At 43.9% G+C, this 22,928-nt stretch overlaps 1 protein-coding gene across 2 annotated transcripts in view; it reads left to right on the top strand.

The window, feature by feature from the left end:
• LOC132834664 (secretory carrier-associated membrane protein 5) overlaps window positions 1–1,725 on the top strand; it is an 80,698-nt gene extending 78,973 nt beyond the window's left edge. For both annotated transcript variants that reach the window (XM_060853603.1, XM_060853604.1), the window contains one exon: window positions 1,695–1,725. The gene's annotated coding sequence lies outside the window, so the exon portion shown is untranslated. The remainder of the gene's footprint in view (window positions 1–1,694) is intronic.
• Window positions 1,726–22,928: the final 21,203 nt, after the last annotated feature.

The raw sequence follows: 22,928 nt of genomic DNA, 5'->3' as shown, positions 1-22,928 counted from the left end.
CCTCAATGAATGCTGTGGTGTAACTGAACCGTGACTAACATTTTGTGAGTTCATGATTAGATTAGATTACTTACAGTACGGAAACAGGCCCTTCGGCCCAACAAGTCCACACCGACCCGCCGAAGCGCAACCCACCCATACCCCTAACCTAACACTACAGGCAATTTAGCATGGCCAATTCACCTGACCTGCACATCTTTGGACTGTGGGAGGAAACCGGAGCACCCGGAGGAAACCCACGCAGACACGGGGAGAACGTGCAAACTCCACACAGTCAGTCGCCTGAGGCGGGAATTGAACCCGGGTCTCAGGCACTGTGAGGCAGCAGTGCTAACCACTGTGCCACCGTGCCGTCCACAAATGTTTTTAGGCAGAGAGAAAAGGAGATTTCCTGTAAATTCAACGCACCTTCTTTAAATAATTTTAAATCCACACTGACCAAGTATTCAGTCTGCCAATATTAGCCTTCTCTTACTGTCATGAGCACACTAGTTGATATTTTATGCAATGAGCAAAATTTTAATAACAACTTAATTTAACTAAACTGATAGTTTGATGCAAGAATGCAGTAGGAATTCAATTGCCTATGTGTTTTCGAAAGTGAGGTTGATTTTGTAAGTGACATTTAAAGAGGTGATAATCAGAATCTGGGAGATATAGTGCTGAAGTCTTTTTTTTCCTGGCCTCTCTGAGGGATGTAATTATACATAATGACCAAATGGTGAGGTTGATTTCGCTGAAAAATTACAGACAATTATTTCTTGTAGAACAGAAAAATAGATTTAATAAAAAAAATGAAATTGGGAATTCCATAGTGAGTAGATTATATGTTTAATAGCCTGAACTAAACACTCACTTGGTGTAATTAAACTGGAGAGGATTTTTTTTGGTAAGGGTATTTGGGAACAAATAGTAAATTATACCTCTCAATGCGGATAAATTTGTATGGAAATTATAATATTTAACATGGGAAATTATTAAATAGGTTCCCACTAACTCCCACACTTTGTTTCTGTTCAAATAGAAGCCAGCTGTCAGTCTTTGAATAGAACTAACAAGGGACTGTAATGAACAGTTTCAGGGGGTGTGGGTTCAGCAAGGTTGGTACAGCAAATAAAGGATTTTAAATGATAGCTTTTAGATGTTATCGGTGTACAGGGAGCTATTTTGTTTTAAGTAAGACTTGGCAGATTGTAAGCTACTGCCACAGAATGTGGCTTGCAGCTATGCTCATATTTTGATGTTGATGAGAAACATAAGAATGACTTGCATTTGCATAGCACTTCCCTTGTTCAATGAAGGAATTATTTCTGTACAATTTTGTTTCATCTCTGTAGGCGGTAGCTTCTGTAACTTCAACCATTGTATTTGACCTGACAGGACCTGTTCCTTGGATGCTGCCTGACCTGCTGCGCTTTAACCAGCAACATATTTTCAGCTTTGATCTGACAGGACCATGTCACTTGCACCCATATCACACTTAAAATTAACAGGTGCTTAACACTTAAAAGTGACATGCATGAATATTGTAAATCTCAAATCAATGGAATCACCAGTTCTTCCAGGAATTTTTCAGATACCTTTTCAAATACAGATTCATTGACTAATGCAGAGATTGTTTTTTGAAACAATGACCTTCTACTGCATATCCTCTTTGGATGTGTAAGTGTCTGTTTTTCTTTTTTCATTCACAGGAAGAGGACGTCACTGGCTAGGCCAGCTTTTATTACCCATCCCTAATTGCCCAGAGGGCAGTTAAGAGTCAACCATACTGCTATAGGCCTGGAGTCACGTGTAGGCCAGACCAGGTAAGGACAACAAGCAGGAGGCTGGAAGAACACAACAAGTCAGGCAGCACCAGGAGGTGGAGAAGTCTTTGATCCTGAAGAAGGGTTACACCCGAAATGTTGACTTCTCCACCTCCTGATGCTGCCTGGCCTGCTGTGTTCTTCCAGTCTCCTGCCTCTCTACCTTGGATTCTAGCATCTGCAGGTTTTTTTTTGTCTCAGACCAGGTAAGAATGGCAATTTCCTTCCCTGAATGACACTGGCGAACCAGATGGGTTTTTCTGACAATCTTTTGCTGCTCTGAAACTATATCTTGCATGGTCACGCATTTTCAGGAGGTGACATTTCGTTCTTGGAGACAGTAAGGATTGCAGATGCTGGAAGCCAGGGTCAATAGATGTGCAGCTGGAAACGCACAGGCAGGTAGGTCATACAGTACTCAAGGAGCAGGACAGTCAATGCTTCCAGTTAAATATGGACTTTCCTGCTCCTCAGATGCTGTCTAACCTGCCTGTGTTTAACCTTTAGTTCTACTCTTTGTTTTGGCTTGTTTTGTTTACCTATAGAGATGTGCACCTTATGAAGTGGATAGGTTCTACTCTGTAGTAAGGGTGTTCTTCTCCTCTGAGGATTTAATGCCATAAAACCATAAGAAATAGGAACAGGAGTAGTCCATTCGGTCCCTTGAGCCTGTTCCACCATTCAACATAATCATAGATGACCTGAAAACTCACATCGTCCTGTATTTCTGACTCCAACTTCTGACACAATATGAATAGCTCTCTCCAAACTCATACGTTCCTTGAGCTTGAATAAGTCTGACAGACTCAGCAATAATTCCAACAACAAACTTGTCTCTTATGTATTCTAATTTCAAAGCTTCATCATCAAGAGTTTTCCACTAATCTGTAGAGGTCAATAATGGTGCTATGTAAGAACTATGTTGATGTTGAACTTATCTCTTATTGCAGTCTCTTTCCAGGCCTTTTCTTCTCAATAAATAAACATTTCTTTCTTTGTTTTATGTATTGTTTGTTATCATTGCAAGTTGTTGTAACTTCATATAGTATTTGTGCTTTTATAGTTTGGAGATTTACCACATCATCTGCTGAAAGTCCTACTGAATAATATAATATATTTGCTCAATTTGAGATTTAGAGTTTAATTTTGAAGGAACAAATTACTGCAGATGCTAGAATCTGTACTAAAAACAACAAATGCTAGAGACCACAGCAGGTCAGACAACATCCACGGAGAGGGATCAAGCGAATGGTTTAAAGGAGTTTTGTATCTTGTGAATTGTTTTCTCAAAGTTTCCAATCATATGTTTTGTTTGGTTTATCTCTGACATGAAATCTATGATGTGGATTTGCCCAAGTTGGACTGAGTTTGACAAAGTCAAAAATCAAACATCAGGTTATAGTCCAACAGGTTTATTTGAAATTGCAAGCTTTCAGAGCTCAGCTCCTTCCTCAATCATGGTATGATCGAGAGGTATTGGACACAGTGTTTATAAGCAAAAAGGTAGCAACTTTAAATCTTCTGCTCTTGTTGAATCCTTTAATCAGTTAGGAGTAGACTCCAGATTCTACCTCCTGGAGGCAAAATCCAGATTCCTTTGAAGACATTGTCCTTAGATAATTAACGTTTTTATCAATCCACAAGAGATAACATCTCAGGTTAGACAATGCATTTTAGGTGTGAGGTCCTGCATCAAATCTATGTTTTAACCTGAGGTCTGGTTTTATTTTTTGACAGAAAAGAATCTTGAATGAAATAATTCACCCCAGAGAGCATGTGAGTGAGCGAGAGAGAGAGAATGTTTGTATGTGTGTGTGTGCATGCGCACGAGAGAATGTGTGTCTATGTGTGAGAAAGGGAGTGTATATGCATACATGTGTGAGAAAGAGTTGTGTGTGTGCATTTGAGAGAGTGGGAGAGTGTTTGCACGTTTATGTATTTGAGACAGTGCAAGTGCATGTATGTGTGTGCGAGTGGGTCTGTGTAAGTGTGTGAATGTGTGTGGGAATATATAGTGTGGTGGGATTACCTGTAGTGTGACATGAACCAAGATCATGGTTGATCTTGGGTACGGAACTTAGCTGTCAGCCTGTGCTCAGTGATTTCGTATTGTTGCATATCTTGAAGTCCGCCTTGGAAGATGCTCATCCGAAGATCAGAGGCTGAATGTCTTGGATCGCCGAAATGTTCCCCCACTGTGTTGTTCATTGTGCGGTGTCCATTCAGTCATTGTCATAGTGGGGGTGTATGTGGTGGGTGGTTCCCACGTGTGATGGTAGTATCAAGGTCGATGATCTGCCATGTCTTCCATAGGTTGCTGTGCCAGAGTTGTATGGTGTTGTGGTCAATGTTGTCCTGAAGGCTGGGTACTTTGCTGTGAACAGTGCTCTGTTTCAGGTTTGGCGGTTATTTAAAGATGAGAAGTGGAGGCTTAGGGAAGATCAGGGCAAAGTATTCATCATCGTCGATGATGTGTTGAAGGCCGTGAAGAACATGGCGTAGTAATTTCCAGGGAAGTACTGGAATGTGAAGGGTATCCTATCAGTCATATCTCATGTCTGTCTCCTGAGGAGGATATTACAGTTTTTCGTTGTAGCACAAAGGAATTGACAATCGATGAGTTGAGCATCGTATTCTGTTCTTATGAGTGCATCCTTAAACATCTTCTGGTGTCCATCGCATTCCCCCTCATCTGAGCAGATCCTGTGTATGCACTGGGCTTATCTGTAGGGGATGGCTCTTTTAGTATGCTTAGGGTGGAAGCTTGAGAAGTGCATCATCATTAGGTTACTGCGGTAGAGCGTGGTGCTGAGGTGTCCATCTTTGATGGAGGTGTGTGTGTCCAAGATTCTAATGAGTAATCCACGGTAAGTTTGATGGTGGGGTGAAACTTGTTGATATCACTAAATAGTTGTTTCAGTGATTCCTTGCCATGTGACCAAAGGAAGAAAATGTTGTTGATGTGTCTGGTGTATAGCGCTGGTCGGAGGTCCTGCATAGTGAAGACATCTTGTTCGAAGTTGTGCATGAAAATGTTGGCATATTGGGGTGCGAATTTGGTCTGCATGGCTGTTCCATGCATCTGAATGAAGAACTGATTGTCAAAGGTGAAGACATGGTCAAAAATGAAGCAGATGAGTTATAAAGTCAAAGAGATGTACAGAATGGAAACAGACCCAAGAGTCTGTTTGTGGTCGGCACGGTGGCACGGTGGTTAGCACTGCTGCCTCACAGTGCCTGAGACCCGGGTTCACTTCCTGACTCAGGTGACTGACTGTGTGGAGTTTGCACATTCTCCCCGTGTCTGCGTGGGTTTCCTCCGGGTGCTCCGGTTTCCTCCCACAGTCCAAAGATGTGCGGGTCAGGTGAATTGGCCATGCTAAATTGCCTGTAGTGTTAGGTAAGGGGTAAATGTAGGGGTATGGGTGGGTTGCGCTTCGGCGAGTCGGTGTGGACTTGTCGGGCCGAAGGGCCTGTTCCAATACTGTAAGTAATCTAATCTAATCTAAACCCTTCGGTCTAACTCATCCATGCCGACCAGACTCGAGATCCATTTGCAAGCATTTAGCCCAAATCCCTCTAAACCCTTCCTCTTCATATACCCATCCAGTGTTGTAACAGCCTCCACTACTTCCTCTGGCAGCTTGTTCCATACATGGCTCACCCATCTGCATGAAAAAGTTGCCCCTTGGTTTTAAATCTTTCTCCTCTCACCCACCCCAGGGAAAAGACCTTGTTTGTTTATCCTAACCATGTCCCGCATGATTTTGTAAACCTCTATAAGGTCAACCCTCAGCCTCCGAGACTCCAGGGAAAACAGGCCCAGCTTCTCCCTACAGCTCAAACCCTCCACTCCAGCAACATCCTTGTAAATCTTTTCTGAACCCTTTCAAGTTTCATAACATCCTTCCTATAGACCAGAATTACACACAATATTCCAAAAGTGGCATAACCAATGTCCTGTACAGCCACAATATGACCTCCCAACTCCTATACTCAATTCTCTGACCAATGAAGGAGTTTTCGGTTGGCATTTGGAAATTGGCAGCTATTGGTGTTGAGCACTAATACTATTACAGCAATGCCACTGAAGCTACTGGTGTTTCTCTTTCTATTTCTTCTTAATGTGGATATTTATTCTTAGTACTCTAAAGTTCTTTTCAACCTGTAGCATCTCCACACTGTTCTATTTTCCTCATGATTTAATTATCTGCCAAGGATAATTGCTGATGACTTCAATATTCGTAATATTGCATTGAATTGATGCTGTTTATTTCCATTGTCTCAAAGTATCTTCAAACTTTTAAACTGTGTATAGCAGCAAGATTGAATTATTCTTAGTCTGCAAACTTTTAAACTTTTTTGTTGTACTATATTTACTTTGCCTGCAGGGCGGTGGGGTTGGATTTGCCCTACCTGTCCATCTTCCTTCAGAATACCCCAGACAGAGTGTGTCATATCATCCTGCTGCGCCATCCTCAGCCCAACTGGAGCAGGCAATGAGGTGATGTGCTGGATACTAAGAAACTGGGAATGGGAGTAGGCTTCTGAGGAAAAGGATGAGAACATTTGGGAGAACAAAGCTTTCTTTGTTCATGACAGAGCTCAGCTGCGTCAAGCACCACAAGTCAAATCAAACCCCTGATCCAGTTAAGAACAGCTGGGTGTAGCAGACTATTGTAGAATATGTTGGTCATGATGGCAGTATTTGGTTTGTATTGCAGGAACAAACTGTGGCTTTTATTCATTTTGTATGTGTTCTCTTTTCCTCTAAACTCTACTGCATGATATCCTTGTAATAAAGCTCTACATTCTATCTTATAACAATACTGTATCTCTGAACTGCTTACCAAGAATATTTCTGCTTTTATCCAAAATAAAGGTATCCTATCTTCTGAAACTTTTCCAACATTCTGCAGCAAAATGAACATTTCCGCAATTTTCTTATGGGGAAAAAATGGATATTTTCCTAACTTTCACTGTCTAAAACACAATACATGTCCCCAGCACAATTTTCTAAAGTAATCCTCTGAGGCTGCAACCTTAATAAATCTTCCTGATGAAGTTACCATTTAAATTGTGAATGCCCAAGAAATATTGCAATCTGGGAATTATTATATCTTCTTCCATTAGAATCTTTGTTCAAAATTATCCTTAAGTCACCTCAAATGTTCTCTGATTTTTTCCAATACTGTGGACTCAGTGGGAACTGATTTTCTAGCCATTCCTTTGTCATCTGGTGTCAAATCTCATGTGGCCTACTTCTGTAATGCTTGTTTCAGAGAGAAAATGCTTTTCCCCATTTACCCTTCCTGGTCTATACCTTTGTGCCATTATTATAAATTTGTGGGCACGGTGGCACAGTGGTTAGCACTGCTGCCTCACAACGCCAGAGACCCGGGTTCAATTCCCAACTCAGGCAACCGTCTGTGTGGAGTTTGCACATTCTCTCCGTATCTGCATGGGTTTCCTCTGGGTGCTCCTGTTTCGTCCCACAGTCACAAAGGTGTGCAGGTCAGGTGAATTGGCCATGCTAAATTGCACATAGTGTTAAGTTAGATTAGATTACTTACAGTGTGGAAACAGGCCCTTCAGCCCAACAAGTCCACGCCGAAGCGCACCCACCCAGACCCATTCCCCTACACCTAACACTACGGGTAATTTTGCTCAGCCAATTCACCTAACCTGCACATATTTTGGAATGTGGGAGGAAACCCACGCAGACACGGGGAGAATGTGCAAATTCCACACAGTCAGTCGCCTGAGGCATGAATTGAACCCAGGTCTCTGGCGCTGTGAGGCAGCAGTGCTAACCACTGTGACACCGTGCTGCCCACAAAGATAAAGGGATGAATGGGTGGGTTGCGCTTCGGCGGGTCGGTGTGGACTTGTTGGGCCGAAGGGCCTGTTTCCACAGTGTAAGTGATCTCATCTATAAACGTTGCCTCATTACCCATTGGGTGTGTTGCCTTTTGCCATGCTGCATCTCGCACGTTCACTGCCTGACCTTTTGCTCTTTTATGCATTTTCACTTGATCACTGATTGTACCTACTTAAAATGGTAATGTTCTACAATTGGTAAACTCACCTTAACTCTGAAAATGTTTTGTCATGGTTGAACAGATTATTTTTCCCATCATTGTTAGCCATGGTATTTATGCAATCGCTGATCGCCATGTTTATAGGTTTTCCAAACAACTGGTTGCTTGAGTTCAGGATAGAGTGTTGCCACTAACCCTCTCTTTTTGTGCTCAGTCTAAGGGCCTATCTAATTTGTAGTGACAGAGGATATGCTGCTCTTGAGTCTTAACAAGAAGAGGAAAGTGCCTTAATAACAAAATGTAGTTTATTGCATAATGTCAATAGCTCCAAGTTACATCAACCAGCTAAGCATAATTCCTATCAGGAGCCAAGGGTGATGTCTCTGTCTCCAGAGAGATCTTACCCAGCAGTGTGTGACATTATCGGACTGGGTGGAGTCTAATGCAATATCAACATTAATTCTTTCAGGATCAAGCACCTTTCGATAGGTTAAGAGAATATTTACTGGAGAAATTCAAGATTACTAGTGATCTTTCTGGAACAGACAAAGAGACACATTTTTTAAACAATCAGGATAGTTTAGTAAGTGTAGATACAGATGCAAGGTAATTGGCGAAAGAACCAGAGGGGAAACTGGACAGGTTTTTTTAATGCAGTATCTTGCTATGATCTGGAAGGCTACATGAGAATATCCCTGAAGAAGGGCTCATGCCCGAAACATCGATTCTCCTGCTCCTTGGATGCTGCCTGACCTGCTGCGCTTTTCCAGCAACACATTTTAAGTACGTGAGAATATTAGGAACTTACAGCAGGCAATTAAATGTATCCATGAATAGGAAAAACCTGCAGGCTGGAGAGAAAGATTAAGGGAATGAAAATAATTAGATATCACTGTAGAGGAGGCAGCACAAACACAATACAATAAATGGCTTGGTTCAGTGCTACCTGAACCACAGAAAGATAGGAAATAGGAACAGGAGTAGATAGTTTGGCCCTAGGATTCTCCTCCACTATTCAATATGGTCACTGCTGCTCATCTAACCCAGTAGTCTGTGCTTTCACTGTATGCCCTTTGATTCCTTTACCCTTACTATCTATCTATCTTCTTGAAAACATTCAATGTTATGGCCTCAACTGCTTCCTGTGACCAATTTCCACAGCGTCACTACTCTCTGGGTGATGAAATTTCTTCTCATCTCAGTCCTGGGATAGATGGGCTTCAGATCGGTTCCACAGGTCGGCACACCATTGAGGGTCGAAAGGCCTGTACTACGCTGTAATTTCTATGTTCTATGCTCTAAATGGCTGACCCGTGTATTGTTAGACTGTGAGAGCAGGAGCCAGTTACTGCAGATTCTGGAATCTGTACTGAAAACAACAAATGCTGGAGATCATAGTGGGTCAGGCAGCATTCATGGAGAGAGAACAAGCTAACATTTCAAGTGTAAATGGCTCTGATGAAGCTCTGACTGGGTCTGAAGCCAGTCCTGATGAAGGGTCCTGCCCAAAACGTCAGCTCCCCTGCTCCTCAGATGCTGCCTGGCCAACTCCACAATCTAACCACTCTGAATCTCCAGCATCAGCAGTCCTCACTACCTCCTTGTTTCCTCCTTAGATTGTGACCGTGGTTCTTGACTCCCTGGTTATCAGGACCATCTTGCCTGTGTTACCCAACTTGTACTGCATTGGTTTCTCTGAGACCTCCCTTTATTCTTATAAACTCCAGTGAATCTACTCCTAACTGTTCTAATCGCTCATCATATATCCCATAAGTCTGGTAAGCCACTATTGCACACTGTTTATAGGCAGAGCATCCTTTCTCAGGTAAGGAGACCAAAATTGCACACGACATTTCAGATGTGGTGTCACTAAGGCCCTGTCCAATTTCAATCAGACACCCCTGCTCCTGTCCTCTCACTATGAAGGTCAACATACAGTTTGCTTCCTTTCAGTAACCGGTGGGCAAAGATACCCAAGTCTTGTTGCATCTTCCCTCTTCCCAAGCTATTGCCATTCAGATAATCTGTCTTCCCGTTTTTGCTCCTGCCTACTACAGTCTGATCCTAGGATTGCACAGAGTCTGCTTTCACAGAGCTGATGGTATCTGGTCCTTGGCCTACTCTCACATGTGGCTGCAGAGACTTTGTACCTTACAAGGTGACTGGTGGCTTGCTGGGATGGATAGCCCATTCATTAAATATGCTTAATGTGCCATCAGGAGGAGATCGTGATTGACAACAGGTATTAGCCCACAGAGATATTTGTGGCACGGTGGGTAACTTCCCCAACTCTGGCCTAGAAGCCTGGGGTTTGGGTCCCTTTTTGGGTTTCAATGGCCAGATCATAAGACAGCCGAGCCAGTTTAGCTTTTATCTGCTGGAGGCCAGCAGAGTATGAGGTGACTTGAGTAAAACATATAAGATCTTAAAAAGTCTTGAAGCAGATACTTTGGTCCAACTCATCCATGCTGACCAGATATCCTAAATTAATCTAGTCCCATTTGCCAGCATTTGGCCCATATCCTTCTAAACCCTTCCTATTCATAAACCTTTTAAACGTTGTCATTGTACCGGCCTCCATCACTTCCCCTGGCAGCTCATTCTATATACGCATCACCCTCTGTGTGAAAAAGTTGCCCCTTTCATCCTTTTTAAATCTTTCCCCTCTCACCTTAAACCTATGCCCTCTAGTTTTGGACTCCCCTACCCTGAGAAAAAGACCTTGTCTATTTACTCTATCAATGCCCCTCTATAAAGTCGTTGAGTATTTTTAAGGCAAAAGTTTATGGTTTCTTACAATCATAGAATTCGCACAGTGTGGAAACAGGCCATTTAGCCCATTGATTCCATACTTACACTCCGAAGAGCATCCCTGCTCCCTATCCGAGAATTCCCCATGGCTAATCTACCTACCTACACATCCCTGAACTCTACAGACAACTTAGCATGGCCAATCCATCTAACCTGCACATCTTGGATTGTGGGAGGAAACAGGAGCACCCGGAGGAAACCCGCGCAGACACAGCCATAATGCGCAAGCTCCACACAGACAGTTGCCTGAGGGTGGAAGTGAACCCAAGTCCCTGGTGCTGTGAGGTAGCAGTGCTAACCACTGAGCCACCGTACTGCCCTTTCTTGGTAATCAAGAGAATGGAGAGGAATATCAGGGAGAGGTGAGAATGTTGCTTTGGGGTTACACGTAGATCAGCCATGATCTTTTTAGATTAGATTCTCTACAGTATGGTAACAGGTCCTTTGGCTCAACAAATCCATACCGACCCTCTGACGAGTAACCTCACCCATAACCATTTTCCCTCTGACTAATGCACCTAGCACTATGGGCAATTTAGCATGGCCAATTCACCTGACCTGCACATCTTTGGACTGTGGGAGGAAACCGGAGAACCCGGAGGAAACCCACGCAGACACGGGGAGAACATGCAAACTCCACACAGACAGTCGCCTGAGGCTGGAATCAAACCCAGGTCCCTGCGTTGTGAGGCAGCAGTGCTAACCACTGAGTATCTTATTGAATAGGAGAGCTCAAGGGGCTGAGTGGCGTACTAGTTCTTTGGCATGTACATCCTTCCAACATTTGCCAGCGTCAGGGGAGGCATTCCTATGGTCAGCTGGGTGATGGAAAGAGAAGTGAAGTCTCTATCAATTTCTCCAGATTATAGTACACCTGTAAAATCACATGGTGCTGCAAAAAACTGGACTCCTTGAGTGAACTATAACATGCCTCCCTCACAGTGGAAGATCACACAAGGTATTATTGTTGGTCTGGAAGCAGGTTTGATTAATTTCCAGTGGCACAAAGGCTGTTTGGTGTTTCCACACTCATTCCTAGGAGAAACATTTGGAGACCGAATAACAGTTTGACAGGCCATGATGTGAACCCATTCCTATGGATATGACTTTATATTAGCAGTCAGGCACATATGGCTGGAGGGATTAATGGAGTCCTAAAGCTCAGACAATGGTGAGAGAACAGGGGGTGGTTCCCATCTTCATTTGGGCAAATATTCTCTTGAATACCAATGCAGATTTCAGAGCCAAACCTCTGGTCTACCCTTGTCAGGGCTAAACAACTGGTCTCTTTAGGTTCCAAAGAAATACCATGAAACTGAAGGCTCACTCAACAGAGGCGGGGTTGTTAAATAACTACAGTTGTGAACGAGATAAAAGATATAATTCACTGAACGTAATTATTGTTGGAAAAAGAGGCATGTTGTTGAAGCTTTCCATTTTGCATTCATCAGGACAGATGCAAGAATGCCACTTTTCAATGGGAACAACAACCTACGCTGTATGAGAAAAGGTTGGCATGTGGAATCTGATTGGTTGAGGCATTGCCATGGAGATTGCATCAGGGAACAGCTATCCCACTCCCCTCAACAATTTTGTTCAAATTCAAGAAAAAGCAAGTTGTCCCAGGCTGTAATATTGCCATGGAGCAGGTTGATAGAATCCCTGGAGTTCAGAAAGAGGCCATTCACAACCTATTGAGTCCCACACTGACCCTCTAAGAGCATTCCACTCAGACCAGCTCCCGCCCTATCCATATAGCCACACATTTTCAAGGGCTAACCCACCTAGCCTGCACATCACCCAAGCACCATAATGCAATTTCACAAGGCCAAACCATCTAACCTGCCTGCACATTATTGAATGTGCCTCTTTTTCCAGCAAGATATCATGTACCATTTGTGTTTCCTTCATCTGATTTAGTCATTTCTAGTCAGCGTCATCTCTATTAAAAGTACTAGCGTTTATATCACACCTTTCACATCCTCAGGTATTTCCCCTGTAAATGTATCACTTCTGAACTGTAGTTACTGATGCAACATTTTGGCAAAATCAACAGCCCTATTTTTTATTCATTCATTCACAGGATGAAGGCCACCATTTGTTGCCCATCCCTAATTGCCAAGAGGGTTGTTAAGAGTTAACCACATTGCTGTGGATCTGGAGTCACATGTAGGCCGGACCAGGTAAAGATGGTACTTTCCTTCCCTAAAGGATATTAGTGAACCAGATGGCTTTTTCTGACAATCAGCATTGGATTCCTGGTCATCATTAGATTCTTAATTCCAGGTGTGTATTGAATTTAAATTCTACCATCTGCCTTAACAGGATTTGAACCGGGGTCTCCGGGACATTACCTGGATCTCTAGATTAACAGTCCAGTGCTAGGACATCACTTCCCCTTAATTTGTGCTCGGCAAAATCCCACAACAAGCAGTTAAATAAGTGGAAGCCGAAAGAACTATGGTCGCTGTAAATCAGAAACAGAAACAGAAGTTGCTGGAAAAGCTCGGCAGGTCTGGCAGCATCTGTGAAGATAAATCAGAGTTAACATTTCGGTGACCCTTCCTCAGAACTTGAATAAGAGGTCTACTGATCCATTTTGCTGGTGGTGTTGATGGAGGGGTGGATGATGGGGAGATGGTGAGGGCAGGGGGTGAGGTGTAAATGCTAAATTGCCCCATAGGTTAGGTGCATTAGTCGGGGTAAATGTAGAGTAATAGGGTAGGGGAATGGATCTGGGTGGGTTACTCTTCAAAGGACTTGTCGGGCACACACTCTTCGAAGGTGTGGACTTGTTGGGCCAAATAGCCTGTTTCCACACTGTAGGGATTCTATGATTCTATCAATGTTGCCTTGCATTCTTTCCACAAGAAAGATTGTGCAGGACCTGCTACATTCACCTAAACAAGCAGCCAAGGCCTCATTGTCACATCTCATCCAAAAAGCAGCACTTCCAATAATGTGGCGCTTCCTGTACGTTACAACAAAGTGCCAGCCTACACTAGGGGCTGGAAACTAGCTTGAGAACTTCCACTCTGCAGCAGTGAGAGAGCTACCACTAAGGCATCCTGATAAGGGAAGATTGGCAAATAAAATAAAGGAGACCAGCAGATGCTAGAGGGCAGGATGGAAATCAATTGGACAGCGTCCTCGTTCAGATCAAATGGTCACGTCCGAAAGCAGTTATTCATTTCAGTAAAAATGGACTACTCCAGTAAACTAAAATCTTTCCTGAGGTCAAAAAGAAGTTGTTAAAGCAATAACCTCATACCTCATGAAGAAAGTCACCAATGGTCCTCGAACACTGGCTGCTCCATTAGTTTCAGTATGACAGACAAGGTAGCAAAGCTTGAAGATTCAATTTTGCACCAAGGAATCTGATTATATACTTTTACCAAAGACCTCTCGGGGAAATGTTTTGTGATGGAGCCGAGCAATTATACAATTTAAATACCTGAAAGCGATTCAGTTTTTAAATGATTTGCCGCGTCAAAGATCCATTAGTAATTAAACGCACTATTTACTTATGTTATCGCAGATCTAGCATTGGTCTGTGGGTGAGAGGAGCTGGAAGATAAGATGATAACAATAAACAGTGGTGGGTTGGAACCAAAATTTAAGCCTTGCTGTGTACGAAGAAGCCAGATTGCTATATGCATAGACCTCACGCACATTGTGAGATGATACAAATGAGCTCAAAGTTGAACTATTGCATCTGAACATGGCAATAAAAATTAATTTCTTCACGTTTACAGGCTCAATTGGTAATGATTTGCTTTGGCTTCTTTTTCCTCGATTCTTGTTGTCGGAGCCCAGACAAGGTTGTTCAATAAAAGACAAGGATCTGGGTGCACAGTGACCCAACTGATTGTCCCATTTGACCTGTTGAACATAGCCACTTGTTGCCACTTGCAAGCCCAACCATGGCAAAGGTCACTCTCCACGTCCCAGTTTCCTATGGCACCTATTTGATTTGGTTTCGATTTGATTTGATTTATTATTGTCACATGTACCTTGGTACAGTGAAAAGTTCTGTTTTGCAGAAGTACAGGCAGATTATATCAAAGTATGCTAGGGTAATAGAACAGAGCGAGGAATGCAATGTAATGGCTGGAGAGAAGGTGCACAGAGAGCGAGATCAACATTTAAAATTTGAGAATTCTAATAACAGCAAGGAAGAAGCTGTGTTTGAATCTTTTAGTGTGTGTCGAGTTGGGCGCACTTCCACCCCTAAGGCATAAAATTGTGGTTTTAGATTCCGATTCCCATTTTTTTAAATGGAGGGAAAGGCTCTGTGAAAAGTGATACTTGACTAATTTATACACAATTCTGTCCAAAGTTTTTATAGTGATGTTGGTTGAGGGATAAATATTGACTTGGATACTGCCAATATTCTCTCTAATCTGTGCACACAGGCTTACACTCAGCCTAAATAGAAGAAGAATCGCTACAATGCAGAAACAGCCCATTTGGCCAAACAAGTCCACACCAACCCTCCGAGGGGCAACCCACCCAGACCCATTCCCCCACCCTATCACTCCAACATTTACCCCTGACTAATGCCCTAACCTACACAACCATGAACACTATGGGCAATTTAGTATGGCCAGTTCCCCCAAGCTGCACATCTTTGAACTGTTGGAAGAAGCCCATACAGATATGGAGAGAATATGCAAACTCCACATACACAATGGCCCAAGGCTGGAATCGAACCCAGGTCCCTAGTACTGTGAGGGGGGCTGCACAGTGGCTCAGCAGTTAGCACTGCTGCCTCACAGCACCAGGGTCCCAGGTTTGATTCCAGCCTCGGGTGACTGTCTGTCTGTGTGGAGTTTGCACATTCTCCAATGTCTGCGTGGGTTTCCTCTGGGTGCTCTGGTTTCCTCCCACAGTCCAAAGATGTGCAGGTCAGGTGAATTGGCCATGCTAAATTGCCCGTAGTGTTAGGTGCATTAGTCAGAGGGAAGTGGGTCTGGGTGGGTTACTCTTGGGAGGGTCGGTGTGGACTGATTGGGCCGAAAGGCCTGTTTCCACACTGTAGGGAATCTAATCTAAATACACCCATGCACTCATCTCCTACCAAAGTAAGTGGTCTACCAATCAAACCAATGCAGGGAGACCAGAATTGAATGCAGTATTCCAAAAGTGGCCTAATCAATGTGCTGCACAGCTGCAACATGACCTCCCAATTCCTGCACTCAATGTAAGACTATGTGGAAATGCACAAACAGACACAGGAGAACCAGGCTAGAGACACTCGGAAAACCTGGATTGAATTTTTGCCTGCAGTGGTTCAGTGGTTAATACTTTTGCCTCACAGGGACCCGGGTTTGATTCCAGCTTTGGTCGACTGTCTGTGTGGAGTTTGAACATTCTCCCCATGCCTGCGTGGGTTTACTCTGGATGCTGCAGTTTACTCCAACAGTCCAAAGATGTGCAAATTGGATGGATTGGCCATGGGAAATTACCCATAGCATCCGACTTGTTTAGAGTATGTGGATTAGCCATGGGAAATGTGGGGTTGCAGGAATAAGGTAGTGGGATGGGTTTGGGTGGGATGCTCTTTGGAGGGGTGATGTGGATTTGATGGGCCAAATGGCCTTCTTCCAGGCTGTAGGGATTCTATGATTCACAATGGCCCTCATTGAAGAATGGGCTTCCCTACGTCAATGGAGGAAGTGAGGACTGCAGATGCTGGAGATCAGAGTCGAGAGTGTGGTGTTGGAAAAGCACAGCAGGTCAGGCAGCATCTGAGGAGCAGGAGATGAAGGGCTTTTACCTGAAACGTCGATTCTCTGGCTCCACAGATGCTGCCTGATTTGCTGTGCATTTCCAGCACCACACGCTCTACTTCATTATCTCTCTGCCTGACCTCAGTCAGGTTTTGACTCTGTTAGGAAACCTGAGGCATTGAAAAGGGGAGATCTTGGGAAGTGCTAAACTAAACCTGGAGTGAACCCAAAAAGCATGAATGAAAAATGCTTTGAATGAGTTTCTCATTTGCGGTTCATTCACCAGATTTTCATTTCGATTCAGCCAACTGAAATATAAATCATTCGTTTCTTCAATGTTTTGTCTCTGCAAAGTTTTTCAATTTTAAAGCAGGTCACTCTAAACAATTAGAAAAGAACCAATTGAATCCATCTCTTGTGATCTTGATATTGGTAACATTTCAAAAGGTAAGATTCAGCAAACAATTTAAACCTAATATTTAATTAACACACTTCATTGGAACTCAGTTTGCTGTGGCTCATTTACTCTGCAGAATTTGACCAAATTGCAGCTACATTAGTTATTACATTAGTTGTTATCCCAGTGTTTGAGTTGATGATGCACAGTAAGTAGAGTGATTCCATTCTAATGGAAGGGGCACTATAATATGGATAAATGTCTCCACTAAGGCAGCAACAACACAAAGATTGTTATCTGATTTGCGGTAAATTGAAAGACAGGAATATGCAACAAAACCTGAGAGTCTTTTTTACACCATTCTCTGAAGGTAAGAATGCAGTTGTGACGTAGAGTCATAGAGCTGTACGGCACAGAAACAGACACTTCAGTCTAACTCGTCCATAATCAGCAGATATTCTAGTCCCATTTACCGGCATTTGGCCCATAAACCATCCAAACCCTTTTTATTCATATACCCATCCTGATGACTTTTAAATGTTGCAATTGTACCAGTCTTCACCACTTCCTCTGGCAGCTCGTTCCTTATAGACACCACCCACTGCGTGAAAATGTTGCCCCTTAGGTCCTTTGTACATTTTTCCCCTCTCACCTTAAAACTATACTCTCTAGTTTTGGACTCTCCCCTTCCCTGTGGAAATGATCTTGACTATTCACCCTATCCATGCCCCTCATGATTTTATGGACCTCTTTCAGGTCACGCCTCAGCCTCTGGTGCTCCAGGGGAAGTGCCTCAGCCTATTTGGCCTCTCCCTATAGTTCAAACCCCTAAACCCAGCAATATCTTTGTAAATTCTTTTCTGAACCCTTTCAAGTTTAAAAACATCCTTCTGAATGCAGGGAGGCTGGAATTGAACACAGTATTCCAAAAGTGGCCTAACTAATGTCCTGTCCAGCCGCGACATGACCTCCCAACCTCTACATTCAATGCACTGACCATTAAAGGCAAGCATACCAAATGCCTTCTTCACTACCCTGTCTACGTGCAAATCCAATTTCAAGGAACCTATGAACATTGGCAGTCAAAAAGGCAAATAGCATGTTGCCCTTCATGGTAAGAGGGTTCAAGTACAGGAGCAGGGATGGCTTACTGCCATTGTGGGCGGCACGATGGCACAGTGGTTAGCACTGCTGCCTCACAGCGCCAGAGACCCGGGTTCAATTCCCGACTCAGGCGACTGACTGTGTGGAGTTTGCACATTCTCCCCGTGTCTGTGTGGGTTTCCTCCGGTTTCCTCCCACGGTCCAAAGATTTGCAGGTCAGGTTAATTGGCTGTGCTAAGTTGCCCATAGTGTTGGGTAAAGGGGTAAATGTAGGGGAATGGGTGGGTTGTGCTTCGGCAGGTCGGTGTGGATTTGTACCGAAGGGCCTGTTTCCACACTGTAAGTAATCTAATCTAATCTGTACAGGGCATTGGCGAGACCACACCAGGAATATTGCGTGCAGCTTTGGTCTTCTTATCTGAAGAAGGATGTTCTTGCTGTAGAGGGAGTGCAGCGAAGGTTTAAACTGATCGCTGCAGTGGCAGGACTGACGTATGAGGGAAGAGAGAAGAATGAAGGGAGATCTCCTAGAAACCTACAAACTATTAACAGGGCTCAACAGGATTGATTTGGGAAGGATGTTCCCAATGACCAAGGAGCCCAGAACCAGGATTACAGTCGAAGGAGATGGGCAAACCATTCAGGATTGAGATGAGGTGACATTTCTTCACCCAGAGAGTGGTAAGTCTGTGGATTTCACTACCATAGCAAGAGGTCAAGAGTGAAACATCATATGATTTCGACACAGTAGAATATAGCACTTGGGGCAAAAGGGATCAAAAGGTATTGTCAAACAGCAGGAACAGACCATTGAGTTGGATGAGAAAGTGAGGACTGCAGATGCTGGAGATCAGAGCTGAAAATGCTTTGCTGGAAAAGCGCAGCAGGTCAGGCAGCATCCAAGGAGCAGGAGAATCGACGTTTTGGGCATGAGCCCTTCTATGTTCAGAGTGAGGACCAGTTCAATCAGTCGAAGGAGGGTGTCAGTGGAAGGGTACTGGTTGGTGCGGTGGGAAAGGAAGAAGTGGAGGGCTTTGAGTCCTTCGTGATGGGGGATGGAGGTGTACAGGGACTGGGTGTCCATGATGAAGATAAGGCGTTGGGGACCGGGGAGGCGAAAAACATTGAGGAGGTGGAGGGCTTGGGTGGTGTCCAGAACGTAGGTGGGGAGTTCTTGGACTAAGGGGGACAGGACCGTGTCGAGGTATGCAGAGATGAGTTCGGTGGGGCAGGAGCAGGCTGAGACAATGGGTCGGCCGGGGCAGTCAGGTTTGTAGATTTTGGGCAAGAGGTAGAAACGGGCGGTGCGGGGGTTTTTAGATTAGATTACTTACAGTGTAGAAACAGGCCCTTTGGCCCAACAAGTCCACACCGACCCACCGAAGCGCAACCCACCCATACCCCTACATTTACCCCTTACCTAACACTACAGGCAATTTAGCATGGCCAGTTCACCTGACCCGCACATCTTTGTGACTTTGGGAGGAAACCAGAGCACCCGGAGGAAACCCACGCAGACACGGGGAGAACGTGCAAACTCCACACAGTCAGTCGCCTGAGTCGGGAATTGAACCCGGATCTCAGGCGCTGTGAGGCAGCAGTGCTAACCACTGTGCCACCGTGCCGCCCACATGGTTGTGGGATTATGAGCTGGATGATCAGAGTGAATGGCATAGCAAGATTAATGGGCTGAATGGCTTACTCCTGCTCCTTTTTAAAAAATATTTCTATGTTCAATCACTTCTTAAAGTAACACAATTCTGTGCCTATTCCTTTTAAAATCTTACATACCTCAACTGACCAAAGGAAAAAGCTTTTGTCTTTAATAGAACTTTGAATAAATATTCTGCCTGGTGTGATTAAGCGAGCATATTACAGCATTATACAACAAAGAAACGCAATGACCAGAGCTTGAATCCATGCCTGACAATTGACTTAACTGTTACCAAGCCATCAGTGGAAAAAACTTTGAGCAGAACATATCTGACTCAAAAGTGTCCTTACAATCAAATAGAAGAAGCTAAACTGACATGGAAAAGCTCTCACAAACCATCTTGCAGCAGGACAGCATTATTTTACAGTTTAAGCTTTTTTCAGACTGCGACAGCACAGATAGGAACACAGAACTGAGTCAGACTAAAACCGTTACCCAAACGAGCAGCTCCTTTGAATCCTGAACCTTTAATTCAGCAGTTCATTGGAAGGCAAGTAAGTTTCGTGGTCCATGCACAGTTATGCACATCAAATATTTAATATCCATCTGGCAAATAATAAACGATAATAAATGATGTTTGGAATGAAAGTGCAGCAGCTTGAATTATTTGTGTGATATGCCATTTTATATCCATTGGAATCCAGCATTTTTCTCACCTCAATAAATCCTCGGACCTGAATATCAATCTCAATCAGAATTGTAATGTGTTGAAATACATAAGGAGGCCATTTGGTGCATCATACCTGTGCTGGTTCTTTGACTAGATTGCAATAACACAATTGCATGTAATGCATCAGAAGGTATAAAGTATGAGCAGGAATGGGCCATTTGATCCATTGAACCAGTTCCACTATTATGCTGCTAACCAGATTTAAAACAGAGATGAGGATAAATCTTTTAAAAAGCCAATGAACTGTGGAGGCACACAAATCTGAAAGAAAAGCAGAGGTTGCTGGAGAAACTCAGCAGGTCTGGCAGCATCTGTGGAAAGAAAGCAGAGTTAACGTTTCCGGTCCAGCGACAATTTTTCAGAACTGATTGTAGCAAGGAAAGTGTTGGCATATATACTGAAGGCAGGATGCGGGGGGTAGGAGGAAATGATATGTGGAGATGGAGCTCAGACAAAGAGAAGACTGGTTGGACAGACAAAGGAATGGGTAAAGGTCAGCCTGGGAGAATCGATAGCTACCAATGTAGACTATTAGTGGCTGACAAGGGGTTGGATGTGGTAGCACCTCTTGTGATGACAGAGCCTGGCCCTAATACTTAGTCTATGCTCCCTGGTTCCAAAATCCCCAACTAATGAAACAGTTCGTCTTCATCTACCCTGTCTTTTCCTGTTAGTACCTTGAAGACTTAACTCAGGTCATCCCTTAACATTCTGAATTCTAGAGAAGAAAGGCAGAGTGCTAGAAAAAGCACAACAGGTCAGGCAGCATCCGAGGAACAGGAGAGTTGACGGTTTGAGCATTAGCCCTTCATCAGGAGTCATTAGGAATTATGCCCGTAATAGGTTAGGTGAATTGGCCATGCTAAATTGCCCGTAGTGTTAAGTAAAGGGGTAAATGTAGGGGAATGGGTCTGGGTGGGTTGCGCTTCGACAGGTCAGTGTGGACTTGTTGGGCCGAAGGGCCTGTTTCCACACTGTAAGTAATCTAATTTAATCTCATCGACTCTCCTGCTCCTCGGATGTTGCCTGACCTGCTGTGCTTTTCCAGCGTCACACTTTCCGACTCTGACTCTGGTGTCCTTAGTTTTTCCTGATCCTAGAGAAAACAAGCCTAATCTGTATAATCTCTCCTCATAACTTAATCTTAAGTATCGTATTTCATTCCTGCTTGGGGCCGAGGGTGCTGTGGGCAAGGAAATGTGTTGCTACCACAGTCACAAGATCCAAATGTGTAACAAGGTTTGAGTGGCTTAGTGTACAATATCGTAGAAGTCCATATAGAGGTTTTTCTGGGAGGGCTTCATATCTCGAAGCATTTCAGGTCCCTCTCTGTGGAGGGTCTTTATATCCTACAGTATCCCAGCCATGTTTTCATTTGATATGACTGCTCACTGATCTCTGATAAGGCATTATAGTTCTGATTGAATTGAATCTGATATTGAGACTGGTTCTAATGCAATGAGGGGTACGTCGGCTTCCAAGAGATCAATTGTGTTAGGGGATTGTGTAGTCAGAGGTACAGACAGGCGTTTCTGTGGCCAGCAGAGAAAAAGCAGAATGGTGTGTTGCTTCCCTGGTGCCAGGACCAAGGATGTCTCAGAGAGGGTGCAGAATGTTCTCACGGGAGAGAGGGGCCAGCAGGAGGTCATTGTCCACATTGGAACCAACAATTTAGGAAGGGAAATAGTTGAGATTCTGAAGGGAGATTACAGAGAGTTAGGCAGAAATTTAAAAAGGAGGTCCTCAAGGGTAGTAATATCTGGATTACTTTCAGTGCTACAAGCTAGTGAGGGCAGGAATACGAGATAGAGCAGATGAATGCATGGCTGAGGAGCTGGTGTATGGGAGAAGGATTCACAATTTTGGATCTTTGGATTCTCTTTCTGGGTAGAAGTGACTTGTACAAGAAGGACGGATTGCAGCTAAATTGGAAGGGGACTAATATACTGGCAGGGAGATTTGCTAGAGCTGCTTGGGAGGATTTAGACTAGTAAGATGGGGGGGGGGGGGTGGGGGGGGGAGGGAGGGGGAGGGGAGGGGGGGTGGGACCCTGGGAGATAGTGAGGAAAGAGATCGATCTGAGATGGGTACAGCTGAGAACAGAAGAGAGTCAAACAGTCAGGGCAGGCAGGGACAAGGTAGGACTAATAAATTATGCTGCATTTATTTCAATGCAAGGGGCCTAACAGGGAAGGCAGATGAACTCAGGGCATGGGTAGGAACGTGGGACTGGGATATCATTGCAATTACAGAAACATGGCTCAGGGATGGGCAGGACTGGCAGCTTAATGTTCCAGGATACAAATGCTACAGGAAGGATAGAAAGGGAGGCAAGAGAGGAAGATGAGTGGCATTTTTGATAAGGGATAGCATTACAGCTGTGCTAAGGGAGGATATTCCCGGAAATACATCCAGGGAAGTTATTTGGGTGGAACTGAGAAATAAGAAAGGGCTGATCACCTTGTTGGGATTGTATTATAGACCCACTAATAGTCAGAGGGAAATTGAGAAACAAACTTGTAAGGAGATCTCAGCTATCTGTAAGAATAATAGGGTAGTTATGGTAGGGGATTTTAACTTTCCAAACAGCGACTGGGACTGCCATAGTGTTAAAGGTTTAGATGGAGAGGAATTCCTTAAGTGCATACAAG

Source organism: Hemiscyllium ocellatum, chromosome 42 (assembly GCF_020745735.1).
Source record: "Hemiscyllium ocellatum isolate sHemOce1 chromosome 42, sHemOce1.pat.X.cur, whole genome shotgun sequence".
Taxonomy (NCBI): domain Eukaryota; kingdom Metazoa; phylum Chordata; class Chondrichthyes; order Orectolobiformes; family Hemiscylliidae; genus Hemiscyllium; species Hemiscyllium ocellatum.
Note: the sequence above shows the minus strand (reverse complement) of the source record. Positions and strands in the feature narration are given on the sequence as shown.